The sequence below is a fragment of the Schistocerca cancellata genome, chromosome 6, assembly GCF_023864275.1.
Source record: "Schistocerca cancellata isolate TAMUIC-IGC-003103 chromosome 6, iqSchCanc2.1, whole genome shotgun sequence".
Classification (NCBI taxonomy): domain Eukaryota; kingdom Metazoa; phylum Arthropoda; class Insecta; order Orthoptera; family Acrididae; genus Schistocerca; species Schistocerca cancellata.
Window position 1 is genome coordinate 51,839,259 of NC_064631.1, and position 23,963 is coordinate 51,863,221.

Consider the following 23,963-nt stretch of genomic DNA (forward strand, 5'->3'; position numbering starts at 1 on the left):
AAATCACAAAACAGAAAATGAAAAAATCTTTAGGAACATCAGAGAGAAGGTACTTGACAAGTTATAAAAGAAACACCCATAGCAAAAACGTGAAACACTTGATTAAAAACTGAGGATGAATACCAGCATGCCGAAATATTCAACAACATCCCGATTGCCTTCGAAACACAATGTGCGCCTACTGCGATATTAAACTTCATACATCATATCATTGACGACGGACGCGTTTCCTCAAAACTCCTTAAGCGCTCAAACGCCCAGTCATTCTCGCGCGCCCGTAATCAGACACAAACACACACACACACACACACACACACACACACACACACACACACACACACTCGTACATACATCCCAACACGCAGCAGACAAATAGCCCAGGGTACTCACGTCTTGTCTCGCTCACACAGGCTGTCCACCCATGTCCACAGAGCCAGCCTCTACCGCGCGTCTCTCTGAAACACACCAAGAACACAGTTTTAATTTGTGGCCTTGTCGGCTGTAGCAAAAACTGCTTGTAAGTCAGCAGTAGTACCACTAGAGACACAAAGCGAATAGCTAAAGTGAATATCAAAGAGCCAGTCTGCGCAAAATAAATCTTATCAATACTATGGTGTACAGAGATTCACAACTGTAGTAAGCTCGGTATAGACTGATGCACTGTACTTTGTAACCAGAGTGCGAATTCTAAATGTTCAGTGCACGCTGGAATGCTGATTTTTGGTTAATAATCGTACAGCTGTAGTGGCTGTTTCAAGGATGGTGTTTACTTCAATTACAGCTTTCGTCTCAGAGGCTGTGGTCAGTATGTAAAACGTTTCGTTACCATCTGCTTGAGATATCTTCAGAGATACCGAAATCGTGGATGGTGCAGGGGTGGAGGAGAGGGGCCCATTTATAGGCGCTCTAGCTGAGGAACCCAATTTTCTATTAGAAATGAAACCTTAAACGTGCTCCTGCAGTATGTTTGACATGATCCCGGGCACTTTCTGTACGGTGGACGCAGCTCCTTCGCGTCTATACAACGCTATTTTGCAAACGTCTATGTGGCAACGCCTCTTCATAGCTCTATAGATGACTGTTGTTTGTAACGCCTCCAAATGGACTTAGAAATTTCTCTACAAGATCATGGCTTATGAATACTGTATTGGACAGTGATAGTTATTAGTTTATCATTTTTCCCAAACATGAATTGTAATTGTATGAAAATCAAAGGTAGGATGTGACTGATATATAGTATCAGTCAATTCTGTAATATCTTTGATGGACGATGAAAAGCGCCTACCGACTATTATTCTTTTCAATTAGAAATCTTGAGTATAGTATACAAGAATCTTATTTCAAATGGTTCAAATGGCTCTGAGCACTATGGGACTCAACATCTTAGGTCATAAGTCCCCTAGAACTTAGAACTACTTAAACCTAACTAACCTAAGGACATCACACACACCCATGCCCGAGGCAGGATTCGAACCCGCGACCGTAGCAGTCCCGCGGTTCCGGACTGCAGCGCCAGAACCGCTAGACCACCGCGGCCGGCAATCTTATTTCATCCACTAGCGTAATATCATTAGTTGAATAACAATTCAGGTAATAACTTTTTTATTTCAAGAAGTATGACGTTGTATCCTATAGATAGAAGTTAACAAGAATCTATCTGTAGCTCATAAGAATTTGGTGGCATTGCGTTGACTAGAACATTCGATCAGATGCCAACAGCCAGAGATGGAATATTCTTAAACTACAAATATTGCTGTAAAAGTAAATTTACTTTTTATGCAGCAGATAATAATCAGATCTTTTATAAGTCAATGTTCATTCATTGTAGCAGTTTAAATTTCCCGCGGGCAGTCAATTATTGACGTACTGCTAACGATATATTTCACGTCCGGGCATGAACAGGTGGACAAAAATTATACAAAGTTTTCATTCTAGGTTTCAATGAAAATAATCAGTTGAGGAATCATTTCAAATTTTAGCAGTTCTGTGTCTAACAAAAGCGAAATTAAGTACTTTGAACTTACGTAAAGGAATTACTAATTATAACGTTTCCGCCCTCCCATATCAAAAGTTAATCAAAGAAAATTTTGTTTTCCACTCTCAGATTTGGGGAAATGCTATACGTTCTCGCCTACAGCCGTTAGCGTTTCGGAGTTGAAACCTGCCAAAATCGCTACCAGGTGTCAGAGATTTTCTTGAGCTGACTCGACTCTAGAAGTTTCTTAGTAGTAAATAGTAAATGTATTAAAACTTCATGCATGATGCGGCATTTTTGCACACACCTCAGTGCTTATGACGTCATAGCTACTGAACTATGTGTCGTACCATGGTACATTTATGCAGGTACATTCAGCGGAATATGTGGATACTGTCCGCAAAATACGTTGCGAATAGAGTTAGGAGCAAAGAAATAATAGATTTATACGTCATGCATGATGCGGCAGTTTTTCTCGGGTTCCATTGTTTATGGTGTGACATCTGAACTCTGATAGGTAGGTACTTCTTACCCTCACAGCAATTGTTGCCTGATGGTAAGGAATATGGGAACCAAATTTGGTACATACACGAATACATCCACTTTTATAATATGTACGGATTATGAGTGGTATAGAGAGGATCACCATTCGTCACATGATTCCTCTTGCGGGATTTTCTCTGCACAGTAAAGTCATTGTCGATTAAATGTAATAAATGAGTGTGAAAAGTGTAATTTCTGTTCGTCTCACTGTATATTTCTTTCAGTAACTTCCGGTGCTATAATGATGGAAGCTGAGGAAATGAATTAAAATTTTTGCCATGAACATGACTTGAACTCAGGTTGGCTTGTTTCGTAATGCAGGTATGCTAGCCATTACCCCACAACATTGTATCTACCAGAGCTCCACGGCCACCCAAGTTCGTTGACCTCCCTAACAAACCTCAATTCACATCTTCAGTTTATTTTCCCTTTCTTAGTTCTGTACTGTTTCAGCAGTTCATTCTATGTGTAGTCATAGCTTAATTGAGTTATGTTACTTGACAGTGACACATAAATCTAAAGTTACTTTAGTCCTGAAGTTTTGTACATTAATGGTCCCTCTCCTTTTGTGTTAAAATTACCATAGCATAATAATGTGCTGTTTTGGCTAAAATGCTAGACTCACAATATTTCAAGTGGAGTCTTCAAAATGTCAGCTAAGATCACTACGCAGCAAGAGTGTCGCATTGTGAGAAGAAAGTACACTGCTAGCCATTAAAATCTGCTACACCACAAAGATGACGTGCTACAAAAGCTAAATTTCAAATGGCTCTGAGCACTATGGGACTTAACATCTATGGTCATCACTCCCCTAGAACTTAGAACTACTTAAACCTAACCAACCTAAGGACAGCACACAACACGCAGTCATCACGAGGCAGAGAAAATCCCTGACCCCGACGCTAAATTTAACCGACAGGAAGGAGATGCTGTGATATGCAAATGATTAGCTTTTCAGAGCATTCACACAAGGTTGGTGTCGGTGGCGACACCTACAACGTGCTGACATGAGGAAAGTTTCCATCCGATTTCTCATACACAAACAGCAGTTGACCGGCGTTGCCTGGTAAAACGTTGTTATGATCCCTCGTGGAAGCAGAAGAAATGCGTACCATCACGTTTCCGACTTTGATAAAGGTCGGATTGCAGCCTAATGCGATTGCGGTTTATCGTATCGCGACATTGCTGCTCGTGTTCGTCGAGATCCACTAACTGTTAGCAGAATATGGAATCGGTGAGTTCAGGAGGGTAATACGGAACGCCGTGCTAGATCCCAACGGCCTCGTATCACTAGCAGTCGAGATGACAGGCATCTTATCCGCATGGCTGTAACTGATCGTGCAGCCACGTCTCGATCCCTGAGTCAACAGATGGGGACGTTTGCAAGACAACAACCATCTGCACGAACAGTTCGACGACGTTTGCAGCAGCATGGACTATCAGCTCGGAGACCATGGCTGCGGTTACCCTTGACGCTGCATCACAGACAGGAGTGCCTGCGATGGTGTACTGAACGACGAACCTGGGTGCACGAATGGCAAAAAGTCATTTTTTGGATGAATCGAGATTCTGTTTACAGCATCATGATGGTCGCATCCGTGTCTGGCGACATCGCGGTGAACGCACATTGGAAGCGTGTATTCGTCATGGCCATACTGGCGTATCACCCGGCGTGATGGTATGGTGTGCCATTGGTTACATGTCTCGGTCACCTCTTGTTCGCCGTGACGGCACTTTGAACAGTGGACGTTACATTTCAGATGTATTACGACCCGTGGCTCTACCCTTCATTCGATGCCTGCGAAACTTGTTGCAGGTCCTGTACGGGCCTTTATGGATACAGAAAATGTTCGACTGCTGTCCTGGCCAGTACATTCTCCAGATCTCTCACCAATTGAAAACGTCTGGTCAATGGTGGCCGAGGAACTGCCTCGTCACAATACGCCAGTCACTACTCTTGATGAACTGTGGTTTACCTTTTACTTTTCCGTGTCCGGAGATTTGTTTCAAAGCCTTTCAGCCCAATGACGGGCCACGTCCAATGTTTCTCTCTTCTCAAGCCATAGTTCTTCAAGGGTACACCTTGTGGGGCAGATGGAACACTGTAGAAGGTGTTCCATATCCTGAACTTCACCACAGTCGCATTTGTTGTCTCCTTCGTCCTTGAAGCCCCATTTGACTAGGTTTGCTTTAACTGGTGCTACGCCTGTTCTGATGCGGTTCAGTGTTCTCCAAATCTTCCAGCTTGATGTACTGCCGCTGGGTATTTCTCGTGAGGCAGGGTGGTCCTTCGGAGGATCGTTCAGTTCACTAGTGAGAAATCTCTTGCGGGATTTAAGTCTGCTACGTCCACATGAAGAACTATGCAGCGGGTGGCGCTCGTCGAAAATCTGTTTAAATTTTTCTGTATGTTCGTGCGCAATTCTTCGGGATTCAGGAGATGAGAATCCAGCTGCTTTGTATATTTTCCCAAGTGGAGTGGGTTTCATGCATCCTGTTGTTAGCCTGCATGTTTCATTAAGGAGTGTAGTGACTTTTTTGGCATGTGTGGATCGAGACCATACAGAGCATGCATATTCTGCCGTGGAGAAGCAAAGTGCTTGAGCAATTGTTCGTAATACAGTCGGACTAGCTCCCCATTTACTATTCGTCAGTTTTCTTAAAATATTGTTCCTGGCAGCACCTTTTTGGCAGGTTTTTTCACAGTGATATCTGTACGTCAGTGATCTATCCAGCAAGACACCTAGGTATGTTGGTTTGTCCGTATGGTCCAGTTTGTTGCCATTCCAGGTGACGTTCAGCTTCCTGTTTGCCTGTTTTGTGTGGAGGTGGAAAGCGCTACCCTGTGTCTTAGATGGATTTGGTTTGATAGAGTTCTCTTTATAGTATTCAGACATTACGCGTAGCGAGCTTTCTAATTTCCCTTCTACTTCCTCGAAGCTATTTCATTTCGCTGTAATGGCCAGATCATAGGCATACAAGAAGTGGGTAGTACGTTCCGGTGTTGGATGATCATTGGTGTATAGGTTAAATAGTAGGGGGGCCAGCACACTGCCCTTGGCGAGACCGTTCTTTTGTCGACGCCAACGGTTTTTTTCCGTCCAGCATTACATAGAACTGTCTGTTTTGCAGCAGAGATTCAATGATTTTTGTGAACTGACGATCCTTAAGTGTACAGCCCAGTTTTTCCATGAGCTTTCTGTGGTTGACGGTGTCGTATGCAGAACTTCCACCAATGCTACACCTGTTATTTGTTTGTTTTCAAACCCTCCCTCTATGTGTTCTGTGAGTGCTAGGATTTGACTGGTGCATGATTTCCCGGTTTTGGTCTGCGATATTTGCTATGCGGTTTAGGAACTGTGGTATCGTGTTGAAGCTGCATGGCCCGCTGTACCTGTACACGCCATCCAAGCTCTGCTTGACTCAATGCCTAGGCGTATGAAGGCCGTTATTACGGCCAGAGGTGGTTGTTCTGGGTACTGATTTCTCAGGATCTATGCACCCAAATTGCGTGAAAATGTAATCACATGTCAGTTCTTGTATAACATATTTGTCCAATGAATACCCGCTTACATCTGCATTTCTTCTTGGTGTAGCAATTTTAATGGCCAGTAGTGTACACGTTCTGGGTGTCCTAAAGACACAGTTCTGCTATTGTGGGGTTAAAAGTGCATCACAGGGTCCGACTTAAATGTCGCAGCTTCCTTGAAAGCTGGAGTACGAGGGACAGTGCGATTCTTGTGAACAAAACGTCTAAATTATATACAAATTTACCGTGAAATTCTGATGATATACGAATCAAATTCAATGAAACATCCAGTCGTATTGAGGTGATGCTAACAATTTGACCAAGGGACCACATACGTGGATGATTCTGATTAGGAAGGAAGGCCATCGACGTAGGCCACAAACGCCAATGGCCAGGCTACTGAAGAACTGATGTGCAATGGTCGCAAATTTTCCAACAGTAAGGAGGCGCACACAGCGTCGCTCGAATGGCTCCGTGACCGAGGAGCGGATTTCTGTCGTCGAGAAACTGAACGTCTGGTAGAACGTTTCGGGCGGTATTTATAGAAACTTGCTGACTATGCTGTACAATACTGTAACGTATCTGTTACCACTGTGAATTGTAGTGTAGCACTCAGTAAAACATACTTTGCCAAGCACAATAACGTGTTTCTTACGTCTGTCTGAACGCTATGTTTTAAAGAATGCGTTTTACACCAAGATACCAGGGCTGCAACCGCCTTACCAGCTGATCTGTCCTTAACTTTAGCAGACGACAAATCGAATGCGGTTAGTGTTTTAAGATTCTGTGTGAAGACTGACACACATCACCATTAAAATTCTCTTAGTGTATTCACTAGTTTCAAAAACTTGTAGAGGCGTAAGATATACAAAAGAAAAACTTTTTACTTATCTTCATTTTCTCTTGTTGTTGACTACAGCCGCGCTGTATTAGCCGAGCGGTCAGTCTGCTTTCCGCAGCGCTGCGGCGAGGACGTCTTGTTTACGTCCCGTCCGCGCGGTCGCGAGTGCCCATAGATGTTTACTACTTCGTTGTCGCTTGTTTAGAGTCCATCGCCACCGACGCAACGTGGCACATTCATACAGACAAACCACCATCAAGATCAGTTTTCAACCCGATCATGCACGACCGCGAGCTTTCGAAGTGAAACGTTTTCTATGTGACGACATTAAAACTGAACCGCGGGACATAATTGGTACTATCTCTCTATCACGAGCAGTGTTGTCTACGTCAAGTTAGTACGTGACGAGGTGTGCAACAGAATCGTGCGTGCACATGCGAACGATCTTAAATTCAAACATTCTGATGGCTGTATTGGGGCGGTCTCTATCGATCACGCGGGGATTGGCCTCTGTACGATACGCGTCTTCGAACCCCTTTCGAAGTACCACCGGACGTAGTCACCGCGGCTTTCCAGCCTTATGGCAGAGTTCTTAACGGGGTACGACAGATCAAAATTGAACTGACCGAACATATCTTGTCATCGGCGGATGTAGGGCGATCATTATATATGACGGTCAGGCACGCGCTTGCTCCGCTTGTGGCCAAGAACGGCACGTCCGGTCGGATTGTCTCCGACTTACTCAAATCCCGACAGGTGAATCTATTCCTCCTTCTCCGGTGACGACCCTTCCTCTCAATTACGCCGAGGTTGCACGGACAGCAACCCTTTCCGAAGCTGACCACATTAGTCATAGCCACCCCGATAGCGAGACCATGACGGATTCTTCAGTACAGGATGCTGCCTCTACAACGGCGCCCCCACCCGAAGATCAGGTGACACCGGCCGACCTTGCAAGAAGGCATGGATGCCAGGGTGGACACCGACGCACGGGTTGTGCCGACAGCGGCTTTTCTTCCAGACGCCGGAGCAGCTGAATAAATCCACCCACATTCGGTTACTGAAACACACGTCCGTAAACAGCGTTCCCCGCAGAAGGACAAGAGACGGCGGCGTGCTCCATCGGACGAGTGTTGCGATCGTCTGACATTGACTGTGGGCACTCCGACGACGGTACCGGCGGTACAGAGGCCGCAGTAACATCCCACCCACAGATCGCCATGATGACGGCTTCATTCCGTCCGTCGCCACAGAACAGCAGGATCACAAGCAGACAGCCGCTGGCGATTCTCAGCCATTAGAGACGATGGAGTTAGCGCCGAGTGCCGCAGCAGCCACTAACAGCCACCATCGGCCGATGGTATTTCATGGCGACTGGGCGGACGACAGTGAGGACAATTCATTTCGGACGACACGCGGGGGAGTTTACCCCACCAGTGTTTATCCTTTCCCGCCATCAGATGCAGTGACGAGACAGCCTTACAAGGGTATTGGTGGCCAACACGGGCGCTATGGGTAGACCTCAAACTTATTGCGTTGCGACTATAAACATTAACACTATACTGACGCGCGCTAAGTTATCCTTGCTTCAGGATATGTTGAACTCTGCTTCCATCGATATAGCCCTTCTCCAGGAAGTGTACGTCGATGACTTCCCAGGCCTGTAGGATTACCATGCTTGCGTCTCTCCAGCTTCCCCCAAAGGCAGCGGTGTCGCTGTACTTCTTCGGGAAGGGATAGTGGCGGACGATATCCTCTTTCTTCCTGGGGCAAGGGGAATGGCACTCACAGTACTGGGTGTCCGCCTTATCAATATCTACGCACTTTCCGGGACGGATAAACGTCGTGAACGTTCACGATTCTTTGCGGAAGACGTCGCCCCGCTCTTCCAAGGTCGCCACGACCATCTGGTGTTTGGAGGTGACTACAATTGCGTACTAGCGCCCAGAGACCAACTCCCACGACGTAATCCGTGCCCGGAACTCGAGACGCTAATTCGAGACCTGCAGATGGTGGACACTTGGGAACATCTTCACGGCCACCGACCGGGATTCACGCACTTCACGAGTCACTCTTCCAGTCGTATCGATCGGATTTATGTCTCACGCTCTCTCGCCGCTTGAACACAGGATGCGGAACTGTGGCCTGCAGCATTCTCGGATCACACAGCTTACATTTGTGCCGTCACCCTGCGGCGGCAACAAGTGTGGAGAAGCCGCAGCCCGTGGAAATTAATCATCGCTCACCTGTCGTACCCGGATTGCCGCCAAGCCGTTGAGGATACGTGGCATTCGTGTGAAAATTGCCTCCGTGCGGATCCCACAATGATGCGCTTGTGGTTGGACTGCGCCAAACCGGCACTGAGGCGAACGTTGATAACCTACGGTCGCGACCACGCTGCTTGGCGTAGACATACACTCGACTTTTACTTCAGGTTACTGCGCGACTGCTATGGCGCCGTCTCCGGGACGACAAACGGCGGTCCACCGTACCAAGGCTCAGATCATCGGTAATATGCAGCGCCACCTAGAGGGGGCGGTCATCCTCTCGAGGACGCAGGATCGGATACCGAGCGAACGCCCGTCGATGTTCCACGTACTTCGTGAACGTAAACGACGCCAACGAGCGCTGATACGCTTCATCGACACAGGACGGTCGCCGCCTCTCCACGCAACAAGACATAGACACAGCGTTCTACGATCATTATTCCCAGCTCTATTCCGCTCAGACCCCTGATCCGACAGCACTGGAGGACGTCTCTCAGCCAATTTACGTCACCGTCACCCCGGCAATGGAATCGTAATTGATAGAAGAAATTACGGAAGAAGAAGTGATCGATGCCATTAAAAAAGGAGCTGTCAACAAATCTCCGGGTCCTGATGGCCTTACCTTGGAATTTTACCGGACTTTTCAAAATTTATTAGACACCCGATGGACGGACATCTGTCGCGAACTACTATACCCGGAAGTGCCGCTCCCTGCGGCCGTTGTGGAAGGGATGATTATTCCTATTCACAAACCGTCCGGTGGCTCACGGCTGCAGAACTACCGCCCGTTGACGATATTGAACTGCGACTTTAAGATCTTTTCTCGACTCTTGGCGGCGCGGATACACCAGTCCTTACGAAACGTTATCTCACCCGATCAAACGTCATTTGGAGGCGACAATAATATTCAAACAGCACTCAGTGAATATCGTGACCTGATTTCACTGGCGAGGGCATGTCGTCTGAAGGGTGCACTAGCGGCAATCGATTTCAGTCAAGCTTTCGACCGAGTGGACCACAACTATTTGGGAGCGGTCCTCCAACAAATGCGGTACCCACAGCCATTCGTCACTGTCGTCATGCGACTACTCCGTGGCGCGACGTCCAAGGTGATCGTCAATGGCCGACCTACGCAGCCCCTCACCATTTCTCGATCGATAAGCCAAGGCTGCCCTCTCTCCACTTTACTTTATGCTGTGGCCATGGAACCACTCCTATGCGGCCTGCGCCAACGACTAACGGGTATGACGTTACGAAGCCACACTTTCCGATGTAAGGCGTACGCTGATGACCTGGTGATTGTCATGCGCAACGGCAACGACACCGCTAGCGCACTAAATTGGATAGCGACATATAGCATGGCCACTGGTAGTCGTACCAACGTCGCAAAATCGGTGGCGATGAACATCGGGGTCGGATTGTCTGAGGACAGTGTCACCCCCTTACAGCTCAGAGATACTTCGAAATGTCTCGGCATTGATTTTACAGACGGTTTACGACGAACCGCTGCTCACAAATTTCGACGGCTGTTACGAAATGTTCGGACTGGGATTGCCAACAAACACCTACGAGCCCTGGACATCGTCCAACGGATCCAGTATGTCAACACACATTTAGCGTCACGTGTTCCGCACATCGCCCAGATATTACCTGTACCGGTGGTGTTAGCTCGCCGTATACTTGCGGCTTTTGGGTCCTTCATGAGTTCAGGAATGCTTTTCAAGATAAAATATGAGACTCTCACCCCTCCCCCGGATCGGGGAGGGCTTGGCCTTTATCACTTTCGTGAAAGGGCGGTCGCCCTATTTGTGGGCACATTAGTCAAACTATGGCACCGCCGTCCGGCAATCTAACGAGTTTGTTAATAGAAGAACTAGCACCGCCCTCCCTGTTGCCACCTGTGCCGATACACCACGTCCCCTCCCCGCTCTTCTACATCGGTGTCTTTTACCTCGAACTCAGTTACGCTCGACTTGCCTTACCAGCGACTCAACTGTCGACGGCAAAGAGGTTTATCGGGTCATGCAACGTTGACGACCCGATAACGTCGTTGCGAGGAATTACCCGAACGTCAACTGGCGAGTAGTGTGGAGGACAATTCACCATGTAACACTGGACACTGACGTCACGGCGATGTGGTATATCACTGTCAACGGTAAGCAGGTGACCAGATCAAGGCTACATGCGATCCACATGGTAGACTCACCCACGTGCACGAGCTGTGGCGTTCAAGACAACGATGAACACCGTCTTAGCTGTGGCGAGTCTACGGCAGTGTGGCACTTAGTGAGGCAAATGTCAGCATACTTCCTTCGAGTAACGCCGAATCATATCGACCCCAAGACTATCTTATTCCAGGATGAGACGTATTACCCGCGCACGAAAACTAATGCCATGACGTGGCTTCGTGGACATGCGGTGCATTATTTGTTTCAAGACGGCACTAAGGACACTTTAGACTTTTGGAATATCTGCAGGAACGACATTGCAAGATCCTCCGTAACCCAAACTGTCGACAATATTTTTCCAATTATTTGTGGAGTGCGTTCCACGACCCTCCACGTAGCTGGAACATCACGGGTAAGAGAAGCTAAAATTACAAGACGATGATAGAACACTACATGGTACAACGTGGGATCTACCTTGGTCATTACGAGAAGTCATACCTGAATGATACAGCAGATGGAGAGTTTCGTTGTGAACCCTCGCACTCTATAGTTTATAGCAGTATTTGCCCCTTTCCTCTTTTTGTCCCCGGAGCAAAAAGGTGTTCGCAGTTTTTGTTTCCCATACGGTGCAAAATGTAACACCAGTTAGTGGTGGTATGGATTCCACCCGTAGGTTTTGTTTCATGGCTTCCTTAACCCCGCCCTTTGCTCTCTTTCTTTATGCCTTTTGCTACAACTATAAGCATGTTTTTAGTTACGTGCGTCCCCAACTGGACGCAACAAGTATACTTACTAGTTTTCAGTTACTCGCTGTTAAAAACATACAAGAAAATTTAAAAAAATAAAATAAAAGAAACATTCACAATAATACACCAACTGCATCCTTTGTACCACATCCCCAGGATGGGAGGGAGGAGACATCGTGGCCAGGCCTCGGGTGGCAACCCCTGCCCACCTTGCCTCCGTCATTCCACTACCTGATCCATCACCGACAAAAAAAAAGCGGTCTAAGGCACTGCAGTCATGGACTGTGCTGCTGGTCCCGGAGGAGGTTCGAGTCCTCCCTCGGGCATGGGTGGGTGTGTTTGTCCTTAGGATAATTTAGGTTAAGTAGTGTGTAAGCTTAGGGACTGATGACCTTAGCAGTTAAGTCCCATAAGATTTCACACGTATTTGAACATTTGTTTACTCCGTTTATTGCGTCTTGGAGTAGACACTTGCAACTGAAATTTTGATTCAACGGTGTGGGTCTCTGATGCCTAAATAACTGATGAAGAGTTATCTGTTGCTATGATGTTCTTTTATTTTATCCCATTCTTATAAATCGCACAGATTTTATGATTAGCGCTAGATTGTACAATTAGTAATGTGAATTTTAAATGTGCCAGATATTTCGTCATTTCAAATATTTTGAAAAGAAGAGTAATGAGACCAAAACATAACACATCGTATATAAAATCGTATGAAGTTCGTTTAGTTAGAATCCTGATATCGTCTTCACCTTTACAAGAATCGTTAGCATACTCGTACATGGTGTCAGTTATTTCTATAAGAAAAAGGTAATGTTAGAGGAGGGTGTCCCATTAGAAGGATTTTAATGTGTTTCAAAGGAAATATTGGTTCACGTTTTATTTTCTTACTGAAACTGATTCCTTTTGACTTTATTTTAGCTGTTGTTTGTTGCAGACCGTGTATTTTAAGCATAGAATGATTGAGGTATACTATGTTGGTCTTCTGCATGGAAGTGTGCGTGTGACTGAATGAGAGTGTACCTGGGTGGCTGAGAATACATATTTTTCAAAACAAGCAAATCACCACAATCGTCTCTATTTACTTTAGTAAGGTCACTCATGTCCTCGCCGTTCATAGTCTTCTTCATGAAAAACATTTTCCATTACATTGGATGTGTTCGAAATTGCGAATATGGATAACTATCGGCTGCCGAATGGAATGACAACAATGAAAATTTTCTGCTGGATCAGTGCTCGAAGCCGCCTATTCCGTTCATCGCGAGCGGACGCCTTATTGTGTGGCTGTCGTTGCACGACTTCCCGACAGACCCAAACTTCCATGAGTCGCAAAGCATGCATCGTCATTAAGCATAACACAGGCATTGCAATATCGTATTTATCCACCATTGAAGTAAAATGTCTCACCTGTACGAGAATGTACATAGTGGATGTACGAGTACATGTCGTAGGCGCCTGGTTGACGGCATATGAAGTTTGGGTATAGTGCGCAACCGTGCACAGATAGCCAAATGGTAAGCCGACCGCTCGGGATAAGCGGGAAATTCGGCTTCGAGTTCCAGTCCGATACAAATTTTCATTCTTGTCATTACATTGTACAGCTGATGGTTATCCACATTCGCAAATGCGAGTACGTTTAATGTATTTTATAACCGCTGTAATCGCTGCCGGCCTTTCGCTTTGATTAACGCCTCAAGCTGCCGATAAAATTATTTGTTTAACATGCACGCAGAACATCATCAGGTTCTTAAAAGCATTTACAGTATCACTTTAAGCGAATATGAAGTCACTGACGTCAGATAATGCGACCAAGAATTCCTCACTGTTGTAAAATAAATTGGATCGTCAACATATAAGATGGTCAGAAACAGTCCGAAAAGCTTATGTGGGTGTTTCAGTGTAAGTTGACCTGAGAAGCAATTGTTACGAAAAAATTCGATACGTTGTGCCGTTTCCGAGTTAATTAGTATTGAAGGTAGCCAACCAAGCCGTTGCGCATGCCAATTTAAACCGCCGGCCAGAGGCGCTGTCGCGAAACGTGTTCTTCGTTAGGTGTCCAGAGACCGGACAAGTGAGCGATGCAAAGACTGGGCACGCGGCGGAAGTAAGGATCGAAGCAGAGCAAAAGGCTGAGCAGCCTCAGGTGCTGTCATCTACGTCAGTGACAGTCAACCTGGGCCTTACCGCCCACTAGTGGCCGTTCCAAGTTTCATGGTGGGCCGTACCACCACCATCTAAACAGAAGGCCGCGGCGCGCTCTTGTGACGTCACGCAAAGCGGGCCAGGGTTGGCTTGGCGCTGCGCTTAAAGAATCGAGACGCACGGCCTGCAAATCTTTGTCAAACGGTTTTACAGAACCTATTCCGTAAAAAATAATTAATTTCTGAAATACTTTTAGCTTTATATGGCAGCTTCATGATGAAGTGCCAATCATTTCGATAATGCTCATAACTATTGCGGTATTTCACAGATGAGTATCAAATTTGAGAACGTTGCCATCAAAAATAGGGGTCGCTATGAATTTGTGTTTGATGCATATTACACATTCTATTGCTGAGTATGAAATACAGATGAGGTTTTGAAATTTTCATAAAACTTTGGATCAATATCTGCTTCCAATCTCGAAAAAATTGAGCATCTGCAGCAACTTCACTTCCGATCGCAACGCGCGGGAATGAAATATTCATAACGCCTGTCATATCTCGTAAACCGCTGGAGATAACGAAACGAGATCTTGGCAAATGATACCACGCAAAGAGGAGAGTACTTTGCCGAATGGTTAAAATAAGTAACTTTATCAATCGCGATATAGCATTAACTATAGTTTATAATTCTTTTTTACCAGTAATGTAATTGCATAAGACTTATCAATAGCCAGTGAAAACGTTCGAGTGCGGGATGTAAATAATATTGCGATATACATGGTAAAACCAGGTACATTAGTGAAAAATGCACTGTGATAAAGTACATTCTTTCTGGACCAGACAACTATTATTTACACTCACTTGAAAAATTCTGCACTAATACAGTGTATAATATTAAATTCCTCTGCCTTCAGTATCCTAAATAAATTTTGTGTAACTGTTTATAGAGCTCCCTCAGGAAAGCTGAGTACATTCCCCAAGCAAACAATCACTTTTAACTCACCTCACAAAAACAATTATGCGTTGTTTTTGTAATGTAAATTTTCTTTCCTGTAAAAATATGGCAGATTTTGAGCATAAGTCAACAGTCAAAATCTACAAATCTTCAGCAGACATTTGCAGCAGTTGGAATGAGACAATGTGTCAAGCTAAAAACGTCAATAATAAATTTAACCTATTTCTAGATTAATTTGTTCCATTGTTTGACACATCGAAAAATAACACAGATATGCTTCATACAGAGAGATCGCTTTTTAAACATGAAAACAGCAGTTTCAACATTCGTTAGCACTCATGCTAACTAATGCGAGAATGAAAAACAACACCCACTCACAAATAGAGAATAAAACGTATCGGTAATGCGTAACAAAATACGAACTGCAGAGAAATTTAAACACGAATAAAAAGTAACACGAGCCACAAATTTATATTTCGTTTTCAAAATCAAAATAAAGCCACTTGATAACGAATACTACGCCTATTTACTGCGAACTTTTGCTCACAATTTTAGTCAAATGTATCCAAAATGCAAGATATTCCACCAGAAAAAAATAATTGTACCAGGTATATAGTTTTTACATACCTTCGTGTGCTCAGTGGGTTGGAAATTGACCCGATGAATCGCTGAAAGACATTTCCAACGCAGATTCGCATCTTTCGGAAAGGAAAACATTACTTTTTGTCGAGTTCCGTAATTCCCACGACACCTTGGCACACAACACTTGTAAACCATGTTCACAGTAGCTTCACTACACGTAAACACTGTAATCGCTAGTTTTAAGCATGAATATAGCACTCGATCCAACAAACGTGTAGATAAACAAACGCTTCGAAACACAACATGGTGGCCTGCTTGGAGTGACGTCACGACCTGCTATGAATTTCGCGCCGCGGCCTTGTCTCTAGGTGGTGGTGGCCGTACGCGTTTGGGAGTATTTTAATCTGCAGTATGTTTTCATAAGACTTTCAAAAAAGTATTTGGTAAGTAATTATTACCTTATGCTTTAACCTGCTGCAACTCTGCATGAAGAATTTTGTAATGTAATGTTGCTTCCCTTCTTTGTAAATCACCATTACTGTGGATGTGGTCTTCGGTTAGAAAATTTAACTATTAAGTGGATTACAATAATGTGCGGTAGGTAAAACACCCCCGATCTACGCTACGAGAACAACTTACACTAACCCTATCTGGCGGGCTGCTTCAGTTCGCGCACGCAATGACCTGATTGGCTAACTTCAACGGTGATCAACTAGGAAACGGCACAGCGTATCTTAGCAAATATTTAACAGCACAACCAATTCCGCAACACTCTTACAAACTTTTCAGACTCTTTCTGGTCATCCTGTCTGAATTGTGCTAGGCACTGCACTTTTCTGTGTTACACTACAAGATTTAATACGGAAGATTGTGGTCTTTAGTCCAAAGACTCGTATGATGCAGCTCTCCAGTCTACCCTATCCTTTGCAGTTCCTTTCATCTCTGAGTAACTACTGAAAAAAAAGAAAAAAAGATTCAAATCAAATAGTTCTGAGCAATATTGGACTCAATATGTGAGGTCATCAGTCCCCTAGAACTTACAACTACTTAAACCTAACTAACCTAAGGGCATCACACAGATCCATGCCCGAGGCAGGATTCGAACTTGCGTCCGTAGCAGCAGCGCGATTACGGACTGAAGCGCCTAGAACCGCTCGGCCACCGCGGTCGGCGTAACTACTGCAACCTTCATCCTTCCAGATATACTTAGTGTTTAAATCTATTGGTCTCTCTCTACGATTTTTACCCTCACACTTGTCTCCAGTACTAATTTGGTGATCCATTGATGTCTCAGAATATTTCATAGCAACCGATACCTTCTTCTACTCAGGTTGCGCCTCTAATTTCTTTAATCCCCAACTTTATTCCGTACTTTCTCATTATTTACGTGATCTACCCATCTAATCTTCAGCATTCTTCAGTAGCCCAACATTTCACAAGCTTCTGTTCTCTTCTTATCTAAACTGTTTGTCGTCCATATTTCACTTCCGTATATGGTTATACTCGATACAAATACTTTGAGAAAAGACTTCCTGAAACTTAAATCTGTATTCTCTTCTTCAGAAATTCTTTTGTTGCCATTGCCAATCGACATTTCATATCCGGCCTACTTCGATCATCGTCAGTTATTTTGCTACCGAAATAGCAATACTTACCTACTACTTCAAGTGTCTCGTTTCGTAACCTAACTTCCTCGGCATCACCTGATTTAATTAGACTGTGTTCCATTATCCTTGTTTTCCTTTTGGTGGTTTTCATTATATATCCTCTTTTCAAGACCCTGTCCATTCCGTTCAGCTGCTATTTCAAGTCCTTTGGAATATCTGAGACAATTACAGTGTCATTGACATACCCTAAAAAATTTTATTTCTTCTCCCTAGACTTTAATTCCTACTCAATTTTTTTCTTATATCTGATTTACTGCTTGCTGAATGTGCAGATTGAATAAGATACGGGATAAGCTACAACTTTATCTCACTTTTCAACCGCTGCTTCCCTTTCATGCCCCTCGATTGCAACAACTGCCGTCTGGTTTCTGTACAAGCCGTAAACAGCCTTTCGCTCCCTGTATTTTACCCCTGCTACCTTCAGATGTTCAAAGGAGTAATCCAGTCAACTTTTCCAAAAGCTTTCTCTAAGACTAAAAATGCTATAAACGTAGGCTAGTCTTTCCTTAACCTATCATCTATGATGACTCGTGTTCCTGTACTTTTCCGGCATCCGAACTGATGTTCCCCGAGGTCGGCTTCTGCCAGTTTTCCATTCTTTAGTAAAGAATTCGTGTTAATATTTTACAACAATGACTTATTAAACAAACAGTTCGGTAATATTCACAACTGCCAGCACCTGCTTTTCTTGGAATTGGAATTATTACATACTGTTTGAAGTCTGAGGGTGTTTCCCCTATTTACACATCTTGCCCGCAGATGGAAGTACAGTTCGTACGATATTACGATGTGAGAATAGTGACAAATTTATGTTTTCATTATACGAAGTAAGTGACTTTATATTCGCCTAATGCTGTAAACTGGTTGTGAATCAAAGATTTTATCAGCAGCTCGAGGCGGTATAATTAAATTTTTCAATTTTTTTTTCACATTCAGTTAAGCTAGTATTTAGAGAAACTATATTCGAAGAAAACTGTGCGAGAATTATGATGCGTATACATCGGGTAGCTATCATGAAAATAACATAAGGGAGATTAGAGCGAGTGCGAAGGCCTATAGATAGCCATTTTTTTCGTTCAGTACGCGAATGCAGAAGATGAAAAATAATGGTACGGTGTTCCCTCGACCACTGAACAATGGCTTGCGGAGAATACAAGTACATGCATGTACATATACAGGGTGTTTCAAAAATGGCCGGTATATTTGAAACGGCAAAAAAAACTAAACGAGCAGCGATAGAAATACACCGTTTGTTGCAATATGCTTGGGACAACAGTACATTTTCAGGTGGACAAACTTTCGAAATTACAGTAGTTACAATTTTCAACAACAGATGGCGCTGCAAGTGATGTGAAAGATATAGAAGACAACGCAGTCTGTGGGTGCGCCATTCTGTACGTCGTCTTTCTGCTGTAAGCGTGTGCTGTTCACAACGTGCAAGTGTGCTGTAGACAACATGGTTTATTCCTTAGAACAGAGGATTTTTCTGGTGTTGGAATTCCACCGCCTAGAACACAGTGTTGTTGCAACAAGTTTTCAACGGAGGTTTAATGTAACCAAAGGACCGAAAAGCGATACAATAAAGGATCTGTTTGAAAAATTTCAACGGACTGGGAACGTGACGGATGAACGTGCTGGAAAGGTAGGGCGACCGCGTACGGCAACCACAGAGGGCAACGCGCAGCTAGTGCAGCAGGTGATCCAACAGCGGCCTCGGGTTTCCGTTCGCCGTGTTGCAGCTGCGGTCCAAATGACGCCAACGTCCACGTATCGTCTCATGCGCCAGAGATTACACCTCTATCCATACAAAATTCAAACGCGGCAACCCCTCAGCGCCGCTACCATTGCTGCACGAGAGACATTCGCTAACGATATAGTACACAGGATTGATGACGGCGATATGCATGTGGGCAGCATTTGGTTCACTGACGAAGCTTATTTTTACCTGGACGGCTTCGTCAATAAACAGAACTGGCGCATATGGGGAACCGAAAAGCACCATGTTGCAGTCCCATCGTCCCTGCATACTCAAAAAGTACTGGTCTGGGCCGCCATTTCTTCCAAAGGAATCATTGGCCCATTTCTCAGATCCGAAACGATTACTGCATCACGCTATCTGGACATTCTTCGTGAATTTGTGGCGGTACAAACTGCCTTAGACGACACTGCGAACACCTCGTGGTTTATGCAAGATGGTGCCCGGCCACATCGCACGGCCGACGTCTTTAATTTCCTGAATGAATATTTCGATGATCGTGTGATTGCTTTGGGCTATCCGAAACATACAGGAGGCGGCGTGGATTGGCCTCCATATTCGCCAGACATGAACCCCTGTGACTTCTTTCTGTGGGGACACTTGAAAGACCAGGTGTACCGCCAGAATCCAGAAACAATTGAACAGCTGAAGCAGTACATCTCATCTGCATGTGAAGCCATTCCGCCAGACACGTTGTCAAAGGTTTCGGGTAATTTCATTCAGAGACTACGCCATATTATTGCTACGCATGGTGGATATGTGGAAAATATCGTACTATAGAGTTTCCCAGAGCGCAGCGCCATCTGTTGTTGAAAATTGTATCTACTGTAATTTCGAAAGTTTGTCTGCCTGAAAATGTACTGTTGTCCCAAGCATATTGCAACAAACGGTGTATTTCTATCGCTGCTCGTTTAGTTTTTCTTGCCGTTTCAAATATACCGGTCATTTTTGAAACACCCTGTACATCTGTCGCCAGAAAGCTACTCTTGTGTCACCACGTGGCTGAGTAATTAAACCTTTTAAAGCGTAATTCCTTGTATTCAGAAAATCTGATACATCCAAGTACTGATATAAGTAATGCACGCAGTGACGAAGGTCTAATACAATTTGTGTCTACTGTCTTGATAGTAAAAACCACCTCCAAAGCCATCACACTCTGCTTAAGATCACACCACCTCCCCTTGCTGCATTCCGCGTGAATTGTTCAGCTGTTAACTACAAAAACGATCATTCATACATTTGCCCATCAGAGCATATTAATTTGGCCTATTACGAGTACTAAATCGCACTACGTTAACCAGTTCCACTTTCTAGGGCAGTGTCCTCTTCTACACCAACCACTGGTTCGACTCTTACAAAATACTTATATATGACCCTTTTTAGGGTCATCATATCACTTTCCATACACCCGCCCGGGTAGCCACGCGTGTTAACGCAACCGCTACCGGCGCGCCGAGGTATGAGGGCCCCAGAGTGAAACCGCCCGCCCAATTAACAACGAGAGATCGGCGTGGTGGGCAGGCTGAACATGCTTTTCAGGCGGTTTTCCACAACCCACAACGTCAATACCGGGTTGGTTCCCCTGTTCCACCTCAGATATACGTTACGCAAACATTTGGAACGTTTTTACATTCATTCAGACAGTCTGAACCCTAGACGCAGACACTTGAGTACACTGCTTCCGTTCTGGGGAGTGAATAAGAGATTCATGACCATATAGCTATTTGGTCACGTTACATAGTTACTCAGCATCACCTTCAGTTGGATAAGTATCAGTTTTATTTGATAACGTAAGGCGTACAGTTCCTGGGAGTATCACCTGACATCTAACACAGAACTCGTACACCGACTAGTATGACTCGAACCAATGTCTTCATTAATATCGTGTAAAATGAAGTACGTTCGCTTCACTTGTATAGTGTACAAGATTAGTTACAAAAGAAGGATAAATGGTCGTGCAGCCAATGTTTTCCAAGTCTTCAAAAGCTTAAACGTTTGCACAAAAAGAAATGAGTTTGAATTCATTTTGAGAGGGAAAAAAAGAGACTACGCACCGCAAAGAAATTATCCGAATAAGGAGGGAACTTGTTGTGTACATACACTCCTGGAAATTGAAATAAGAACACCGTGAATTCATTGTCCCAGGAAGGGGAAACTTTATTGACACATTCCTGGGGTCAGATACATCACATGATCACACTGACAGAACCACAGGCACATAGACACAGGCAACAGAGCATGCACAATGTCGGCACTAGTACAGTGTATATCCACCTTTCGCAGCAATGCAGGCTGCTATTCTCCCATGGAGACGATCGTAGAGATGCTGGATGTAGTCCTGTGGAACGGCTTGCCATGCCATTTCCACCTGGCGCCTCAGTTGGACCAGCGTTCGTGCTGGACGTGCAGACCGCGTGAGACGACGCTTCATCCAGTCCCAAACATGCTCAATGGGGGACAGATCCGGAGATCTTGCTGGCCAGGGTAGTTGACTTACACCTTCTAGAGCACGTTGGGTGGCACGGGATACATGCGGACGTGCATTGTCCTGTTGGAACAGCAAGTTCCCTTGCCGGTCTAGGAATAGTAGAACGATGGGTTCGATGATGGTTTGGATGTACCGTGCACTATTCAGTGTCCCCTCGAAGATCACCAGTGGTGTACGGCCAGTGTAGGAGATCGCTCCCCACACCATGATGCCGGGTGTTGGCCCTGTGTGCTTCGGTCGTATGCAGTCCTGATTGTGGCGCTCACCTGCACGGCGCCAAACACGCATACGACCATCATTGGCACCAAGGCAGAAGCGACTCTCATCGCTGAAGACGACACGTCTCCATTCGTCCCTCCATTCACGCCTGTCGCGACACCACTGGAGGCGGGCTGCACGATGTTGGGGCGTGAGCGGAAGACGGCCTAACGGTGTGCGGGACCGTAGCCCAGCTTCATGGAGACGGTTGCGAATGGTCCTCGCCGATACCCCAGGAGCAACAGTGTCCCTAATTTGCTGGGAAGTGGCGGTGCGGTCCCCTACGGCACTGCGTAGGATCCTACGGTCTTGGCGTGCATCCGTGCGTCGCTGCGGTCCGGTCCCAGGTCGACGGGCACGTGCACCTTCCGCCGACCACTGGCGACAACATCGATGTACTGTGGAGACCTCACGCCCCACGTGTTGAGCAATTCGGTGGTACGTCCATCCGGCCTCCCGCATGCCCACTATACGCCCTCGCTCAAAGTCCGTCAACTGCACATACGGTTCACGTCCACGCTGTCGCGGCATGCTACCAGTGTTAAAGACTGCGATGGAGCTCCGTATGCCACGGCAAACTGGCTGACACTGACGGCGGCGGTGCACAAATGCTGCGCAGCTAGCGCCATTCGACGGCCAACACCGCGGTTCCTGGTGTGTCCGCTGTGCCGTGCGTGTGATCATTGCTTGTAAAGCCCTCTCGCAGTGTCCGGAGCAAGTATGGTGGGTCTGACACACCGGTGTCAATGTGTTCTGTTTTCCATTTCCAGGAGTGTAGTTCCGCGTAGTCAGAGCGTACACAGCTTTCCCACTAGAGTGCGCCTCGCTAAGCACAACAGCGCAGGTGCAGCGCTCGTCCGTCTCCGCATTACGAGACGTCTTAGAGACGGACCAAATTCTGCTTCCGCCGATCCGCGTATTAATATGCCACGCAGCCAATGAGATTGCTGCTAACGTAGAACCTTTTCTCCTCGCAGATCACACTCGTGCAGTGATACCTGAACGCGCGAGGTATTATAACGAGCGTACAGACCTCCGATTAGTCAGTCTGCATCAGTCTGCATTTGTCTGCACCTGTTTGCACCAGTCTGCATTATTCTGCACCACTCTGCATTAGACTGCAGTCAAGTTTCAGTCTGCACCTAATAAGATTATCATATTCCTGTACATAACCATGGAGAGAAATGTATAGACACTTTGTCAAGTATCAGAGATATGTGAGAATAAGATTAAAGTACCATGACCAAAGGAACTTCAGATTGTCAGTTTTAAACAGCATCCAGAATCAAGTTACGTAATGCCTATATTTTTTATTATTTTAATAAATGTGTGTGAAAATTAATGAAGTTCTGTTTAAAGTTGGTCACCATCAATCTGCTACTCTAAGCGTGCAAGTGGCATTTCTATCGTCTGACCTAACGGCAGAAGATAAACATGCCACGATAAGACCACGAGACATATTGCTGACACTCACCTACTTCGTTGGAGCGTCAAGTCAAATAATCTGATGGTGTGTGTACCGAAGGTCTTACAGTACGCACACCACAGAACTGTTATGTATGACGTACGTGTACAGTCAAACAAATGATTACAGTTTCAGAAAAAGTGGTTGATTTATTCAAGAGAAACAGCTTCACAAACTGAGAAAGACAATGACGAGTTGGTCCAACGCTGGTCACTACGCAAACAGGGGCTGAGGTTGGCACCGATTGACGGAGTAGTTGCATGTCTTCCTGAGGCATATCGTGCCAAATTCTGTTCAATTCTTGCGTTAGAGCGTCAAGCGAGCTGTCTGGCGGACCTGCCCACAATGATCCAAACGTTTTCAATTGAGAAGAGGTCCGGCGACCTTGCTGGCCAAGGCAAACATGAAGACAAACAGTAGAATATCTCGCCGTGTGCGGGTGGGAATTGTTTTGCAGAGATGGAAGCTCAAGACGGCTTGCCATGAATGGTAACGAAACGGGGCGTAGAAGCGTATTAATGCCATAAACTCTGCAAGCTACTTTGTAATTTATCTAGATTAACGCACTGCATTCAA

General features: G+C 45.3%; 1 protein-coding gene across 4 annotated transcripts in view; it reads right to left on the bottom strand.

Annotated features, from left to right (window-relative positions):
* The window catches only part of LOC126191140 (inactive dipeptidyl peptidase 10), a 1,759,372-nt gene that overhangs the window by 965,156 nt on the left and 770,253 nt on the right, over positions 1-23,963 (bottom strand). For all 4 annotated transcript variants that reach the window (XM_049931893.1, XM_049931895.1, XM_049931894.1 and 1 more), the window contains exon 3: positions 391-455. The gene's annotated coding sequence lies outside the window, so the exon portion shown is untranslated. The remainder of the gene's footprint in view (positions 1-390; positions 456-23,963) is intronic.